This window comes from Mesocricetus auratus, unplaced genomic scaffold (genome assembly GCF_017639785.1).
Source record: "Mesocricetus auratus isolate SY011 unplaced genomic scaffold, BCM_Maur_2.0 Super-Scaffold_4256, whole genome shotgun sequence".
Classification (NCBI taxonomy): domain Eukaryota; kingdom Metazoa; phylum Chordata; class Mammalia; order Rodentia; family Cricetidae; genus Mesocricetus; species Mesocricetus auratus.
In genome coordinates, this window is record NW_024429182.1 from 117,327,240 (window position 1) to 117,334,274 (window position 7,035).

Here is a 7,035-nt window from a genome sequence, read left to right on the forward strand (position 1 = left end):
ACCTCTTTGGGGGTAGAATATCAGATATTTACATTAAAATTCATAACAGTAATGTTACGGTGGGGGGGTCACCACAGCACGAGGAACTGTTTTAAAGGGTCGCAGCATTAGGAAGGTTGAGAAACACAACTCTAGGGAGTCTGGCTTGTACATACTTCAGGTAACAGATACTCTCTCTTTCACCTATGGCCTTTTCATCTCCTCTTCCTCCTCTCCTCTCTGTCTCCTGTGCAGAGAGTGCATTTCTCCTTTACATGCTTTATCAGCATTTCTTTCTAAACAGCGGGTAAGGCAGGCCATAGTGGAGGGAAGCTGTACCCTAAAGCAGGCCATCGTGGAGGGAAGCTGTCCCCTAAAGCCACTGACCAACACAACACCTTTTGATACATGTGAGGAACCATTTAGACCTGGCTGTGACACTGTGACAGTGACCAAGAGGCCTGCTCAGATCTACAAAATTTTAAAGGATCTATCTATCTATCTATCTATCTATCTATCTATCTATCTATCTATCTATCGGTTTTTCAAGGCAGGGTTTTTCTGTGTATCCCTAGCTGTCTTGGAACTTGCTCTACAGACCAGGTTGGTCTCGAACTCAGAAATCTGCCTGCCTCTGTCTCCCGAGTGCTGGTGTTAAAGGTGTGCACCATTACCATCTGGCCAAGACTTACTTATTTATGTGTATGAGAGTTTGCTTGCTTGTATGAATGTGCACCACATATGTGCAGTGCCCATGGAGGACAGAAGAAGGCGTTGGATATCCTGGAATCCGACTTGTAGAAGGATGCTAACTGCCATGTGGTTGCTGAAGAACCAAACCTGGGTCCTCCAAAAGTGCTTTAACTCCTGACCCTGTCTTCAACTCCCAGACTTTACAATTATTTTTGTATGATTCCTACTTTTCTAGAAGTGTCTGGCTTTCTCTTAAAGCCTTGTATCCACTACTCTCCTAGCACCCAGGGGTAAATACATAGATTTGTATTTGATAGGCATATCCTTAGTAAAAAATTGACAATTTGATGAGGAATGCCCTTCTGTATGCTGTAAATATATGTTCCCCTTGCCGGGCGTTGGTGGCGCACGCCTTTAATCCCAGCACTCGGGAGGCAGAGGCAGGCGGATCTTTGTGAGTTCGAGGCCATCCTGGTCTACAGAGCGAGTTCCAGGAAAGCCTCCAAAACAATACAGAGAAACCCTGCCTCGAAAAACCAAAAAACAAACAAACAAATATATGTTCCCCTTATTGGTTGATGAATAAAGCTGTTCCGACCAATGGACAGGCAGGATTTAGCCAGAGGGGAAATCCAAACAGGGATAGAGAACGTAGGCAGAGTTGAGGGGACACATGTAGATGCTGAGGAAGCATGAGACCCAGGCATCACGGGAAGCAAGACCACGTGGAGACACAAGATTAATAGAAATGGGTTAACAATTAAAACAGAGATAAGAAGCCCAAGCCATCAGTCAAACAGTTTATAATTAATATAAGCCTCTGTGTGTTTATTTGGGACTAAATCGCTGCAGGACCAGGCAGGACAGAAACTTCCCTCTACAACAATTGGCCCTGCATTGGGATCTACTGGGCCTCCAGTGGGCAAGTAATTATACATACTGCTTCAGGTTCCTCCAGTAGAACCAGAACCCAGGTGCTATGCTTCAAATGTTCTGGAAAAATCCACCTATTGAAATCCTAACCTCTGTTGTGATGATATATGGAGGTGGGACCTTTGGGAGGTGATGAGATTGTGAGGGAGATCAGTGCCCTTATAACAGAGGTCTGAGGGAGCTGCGTCATCCCTACTGTCATATACGAGGGGCAGCAAGAAGACACCATCTAGGAGAGTTCTTACCAGGCTCTAAATCTGATCTTGAACTTTTCAGCCTCCAGATCTCTTGCTTAGAATTCTACTGTTTATAATCCACCCAGTGTGGGGTGTATCTGTTACAGGAGCTGGAACAGACTAAGATACAAGGTGAGGTGTGTAGGACCATTGGGAAATCCAGAGCCTTGTACTTTTGGAAGCCCTATTGCACACTATGCAGATCATATTAAAATATTTCTATTTCACCGGGGGGGTGGTGGTGCCAAAACTCAGAAGGCAGAGGCAGGTGGATTTCAGTGAGCCAAGGCTAGCCTGGTCTACAAAGTGAGTTCTAGGGCAGCAAAGACTACACAGAGAAACCCTGTCTCAAAAAAACAAAAACAAAAAATTCCATTTCATAGTAAATACATATTTGCCAGAAAGTAATTTGAAATGGATGTTTGGGGTCCCCCCCCCCCCGTCTCTTACAATTTTCTTTTCTTTTCTTTTTTTTTCTTTTGCCACAACTTTTTCGGATGTAGGAAGAGGCAAAGCGTATAACCCATAGCCTTACCACTAGCTCAGGAATGAAATGTTACCCATGTAGTTGAATTGCTGGGAATGTACCTCTTCTGGTCCTCTCCCTCTTCTGTGGAAGTAATGGCTATCCTGGATTTGGACACTACTGTTCCCATCCGTTTCTCTGAACTTTGGAGTCCTCACTAGCACACACCTATGGGTTGCTTTATTTTCTTTTCAGTTTCCCCACTGTGGCTTGCTAAAAGAATTCTTATAATTTTGCAGATGACATTGTTTATTTACAAGCTAATTAAATCGCTTAAACTCTTGAAGACCTCTCCGTTATAAATTGGCCTCAAAGGTTATTAAATGGCCAGCCAGTGGTGGCACACTCCTTTAATCTCAGCACTAGGGAGGCAGAGGCAGGAGGATCTCTCTGAGTTTGAGGCCAGCCTGGTATACGGAGTGAGTTCTAGGACAGCCAAGGCTACACAGAGAAACCCTGTCTCGGAAAACAAAACACAGCAGCTATAAAAAAAAAAAAGTTATTTAATGTTTCTGAACGCAGTATGCTTGATGGACATTTATCTAGACCATCACTTCTATTTTGTAGCTTTCTTTTTATACTTTGTAAAGGGTCCCTGTGGGTATGGAAACCTTAGGCCCTGACCCTGGGTCTGAAGTCCTGGGGCAGGACTGTTGGGGTGGTAAACGACAGAGTCCCTTGGGAAAGCGAAGAGCAAGAGAGGCAAGGACATTAGGAAACCAAGTGAGGTGACCTTTCGTAGCTCTCGCTGAGCCACGGGTCTGTCTGTCCTAGACCACTGTCGTTCCTTAATGGGCTCCTACCAGCCTGGGCGATGTCACAACCCTTATGCCAGAAGGAAAGAGTGAGCTAGGGAGAGGGGGAGCTGGGACTGAATGCCCACGGCTGACCAGGCCACCTGCCTGCCCTTTCTGAGCCCGAGAGTGTCCACCGTTCCAGTCCTGAGTCCTTTCTTAGACTGCTACACAGAACCTTGTTTTACCGAAGGGAAGCTGGCCCAGAGGCTCTGCAACTCCAGGTAACCCAGTTAAAACACTACTGGGCAACCTACTCCACCACCCACTGACCACGCCTCCCCGTTGTCCTCCTTCTTTCCCTCTCCCCTCTCCCCCTTTCCCTCCCTTTACCTTGCACCTGCTCAGGTCAGGAGAGAGCCCGCAGGCTGCTGTCCAGATTCGATAGTCTCAGGTGGCTGCCTCTGGAACCCGCAGATCTTACCTTATCGTGATCCATCAAACTTTTCCTGCCACTTGAGCTCCGACTCAAGGTCACCTCCCCTGGATTCCTTGCCCACTGCATAGATTCCCTGCTACCTACCTGGAAACCAAGACAGGAGGGTTTAAAGAGCAGGGTTCTAGCGGGGAGCCTCTATACCAAGCAGAGAGTCAGCCAGAGCGTAGCCAGGAGGTGAGAGGCACATCCTGTGATCCCAGATGACTGGGGCTTCCTCTGAGGCTCTGGGCTAGCACCATAGCCCAGATGAGTTATTTCCTCTCTCTGGGCCTCAGTTTCCCCAATTGGAAAGCTGTGGTAAGAACAGGGCTCTCTAAGATACTTTTTGTTTTGTTTTGTTTTGTTTTCAAGACAGGGTTTCTCTGTATTGTTTTGGAGACTGTCCTGGAACTCGCTCTGTAGACCAGGCTGGCCTCGAACTCACAGAGATCCGCCTGCCTCTGCCTCCCGAGTGCTGGGATTAAAGGCGTACGCCACCAACGCCCAGCTTCTAAGATACCTTTTTAAGAGTGAATGACAGCCGGGCGTTGGTGGCGCACGCCTTTAATCCCAGCACTCGGGAGGCAGAGGCAGGCGGATCTCTGTGAGTTCGAGACCAGCCTGGACTACCAAGTAAGTTCCAGGACAGCCTCCAAAGCTACACAGAGAAACCCTGTCTCGAAAAAAACCAAAAAAAAAAAAAAAGAGTGAATGACAAGGTGGTGCACACCTTTAATCCCAGCACTCAGCAGGCAGAGGCAGGCGGATCTCTGAGTTTCAGCTCAGCCTGGTCTACAGAGCAAGTTCCAGGACAGCCCAGAGAAATCTGTCTTGAAAAAACAAAAACAAAAAACAATGATTATGATTATGTTCACTGTCACAGTTGTTATTAGGTTTGTGGCAGTGTATAATATATATATAATTTTATAAATTAAACATATTCCTCATTTATAGTTATGCACAATTATATAGTCCATACATATATAACTAAATGTCTTATACTATTTTTCTTTTATTAGAGATTTTATTTTATTTATTTTAAAAATGTAATTTATTTTATGTGTATGGATGCTTTGTTTGCATGTATATCTGAGAACCATGTGGGTGCCTGGTACCTGAGGAGGCCAGAAGAGGGCATCGGATCTCCTGAGTCTGGAGTTACAGACAGCTAGGAACCATCATCCATGTGGGTGCTGGGAATCACAGCCAGGTCCTCTGAAAGAGCATCCAGGGCCCATAACAGCTGAGTCACCTCTCCAGCCCCAAATTTTATGTATTTTTCTCAAGACAGGGGTTCTCTGTAGCTTTGGGTCCTATCCTGGAAGTCACTCTGTAGACCAGGCTGGCCTCAAACTCATAGAGATCCTCCTGCCTCTGCCTCTTGAGAGCTGGGATTAAAGGCATGTGCCACCACAGCATGGTTACTTTTTTGTTGTTGTTGTTTTGTTTATTTGTTTGTTTTTACGTGACAGGGTTTCTCTGTATTGTTTCAGAGGCTATCGGTCCAGCCCGGCCTTGAACTCACAGAGATCCGCCTGCCTCTGCCTCCCGAGTGCTGGGATTAAAGGCATGCGCCACCACCGCCCAGCCGCATGGTTACTTTTAATAAAACGTTTATATATACTGTCTTAGGGCTTCTGGTACTATGATGAAATACCATGACCAAAAGCAAATATGGGAGGAAAGGGTTTATTTGGCTTATATTTCATATCTTAGTCCATTACTGAAGGAAGTCAGGACAGGAACTCAAACAGGTCAGGAGCCTGGAGGTGGAACCGAGAAAGAGGCCATGGAGGGTGCTGCTTACTGGCTTGCTGACCACGGCTGGTTCAGCTGCTTCTTATAGAACCCAGGACCACCAACTCAGGGATGACCTCACCGTCAATGGACTGGGTCCCGCCATCAATCACTAATTAAGAAAATGCCATACAGGCTTGCCTATAGCCCAGGCTTATTGAGGCATTTTCTCAATTGAGGTTCTCTTCTTTCCAGTGACTCTAGCTTGTGTCAAGTTGACACAAAACCAGCCAGCACATATACTTATGTATTAAATATAACTGCTTGCTTTGACTAGAAATATAAATCAGGTCTGGTGGCACAGGCAAGTCATCCTACCTACTTGCGAGCTTCAGGCAGAAGGACTGAAAATTTAAGGCTGCAAGGTGAGTTATTTACAGGCTAGCATGACCCTGTTTCAAAATACGAAGACAAAAAGGACTGTGCATACAGTTCAGAGTAGAGCATTTGCTTAATAGGATCTGAGAGGCCCTGGTTCAACCTTCAGTACCAGCAAAAAGAAGAAGGAAGGGCTGGAGAGATGGCTCGGAAGTTAAGAGTACTTGCTGCTCTTCCAGAGGACCAGAGTTCAGTTCCCAGAGGGTGGTGAAGCAGAAACCACTGGGATTTGGGAATCACCCAGATCCCAGTTAGCTCATTCATTCATGAAGTCAAAGCACAGGAGACCTTGTCTCCACTCTAATGGAGACATCAAACCAGTGTTCCCGTTATCTCTGATTTATAACAGAATTCCTAAAATGTAAAGCCTCCAAAAAGTACGTAATGGCTCACTATGGTGTGGGCCCACAATTTGGGCTGGGCTCTGCTGGCCGGTTCTTCTAGACTCATCTGCATTGGCCGTCAGTTTAAGGTCCCTCACCCCCAGTTCTAGTTTTTGTCTATCACCAGAGCTTCCAGCAGACTGGATTGGGTTGCTTCTCTTGACTGAAGTGTTCCCAGAAAGGAATGTATTGGGGGGGCTTTCAGATTTGCTAATGTGCTTCCCAAGCAAATCACATGAGTATATCCGAAGACCTGATGGCCAGAAGCTTTACCAGGCATGGTGACCTGATGAGCTATCCCCTGGCTTCACCAGGATGTGGGTGTGAAAGGCGTGGTGACCCGATGAAGGATGCATTGAGACTACACATCACTAGGCCCTCTACCTCCCAAAGCACCACACTTCTCCTTTGGAGAACCCCCTACTGTTCAAGAACACATCCTAACCTTCCACCAACCACATGACTCTTGAGTTCAGAGCAAGGATGTGGGGGAGGAGGGAACAGCGCAACTGGCTGTATTCCAGATGTTTCCACAGTGACCTGGCTTCAGGTCAGGAGTGACAGGTTTTCCCACACCTCTACCCTGTTGGCTTTTTGGTTCATGAAAAAGCCTGATAGCCACACCCCACAGTGATGATGGCTTTGGTTCAGTGGGTATTACCAGTGAGAAGCACCTGGAACTAGAGTTGTGTGGGAACTGGCAGAGCACTTGACCTCAAATAGGCAGGAGCAGGACAAGCGGAACACCTCTGTTTTTGTGTACACACTTGCAGGTGGGGACAGAGGCCAGCTATGGAGCAGCCAATTCTAGGGGCCCCGAAGAGCCCAGGAGGGCAGGACCTTCAGGACTCCTCCATTCTCTGGCTCCTTCCTTCATGAAGAGAGTGATAACTAGCTC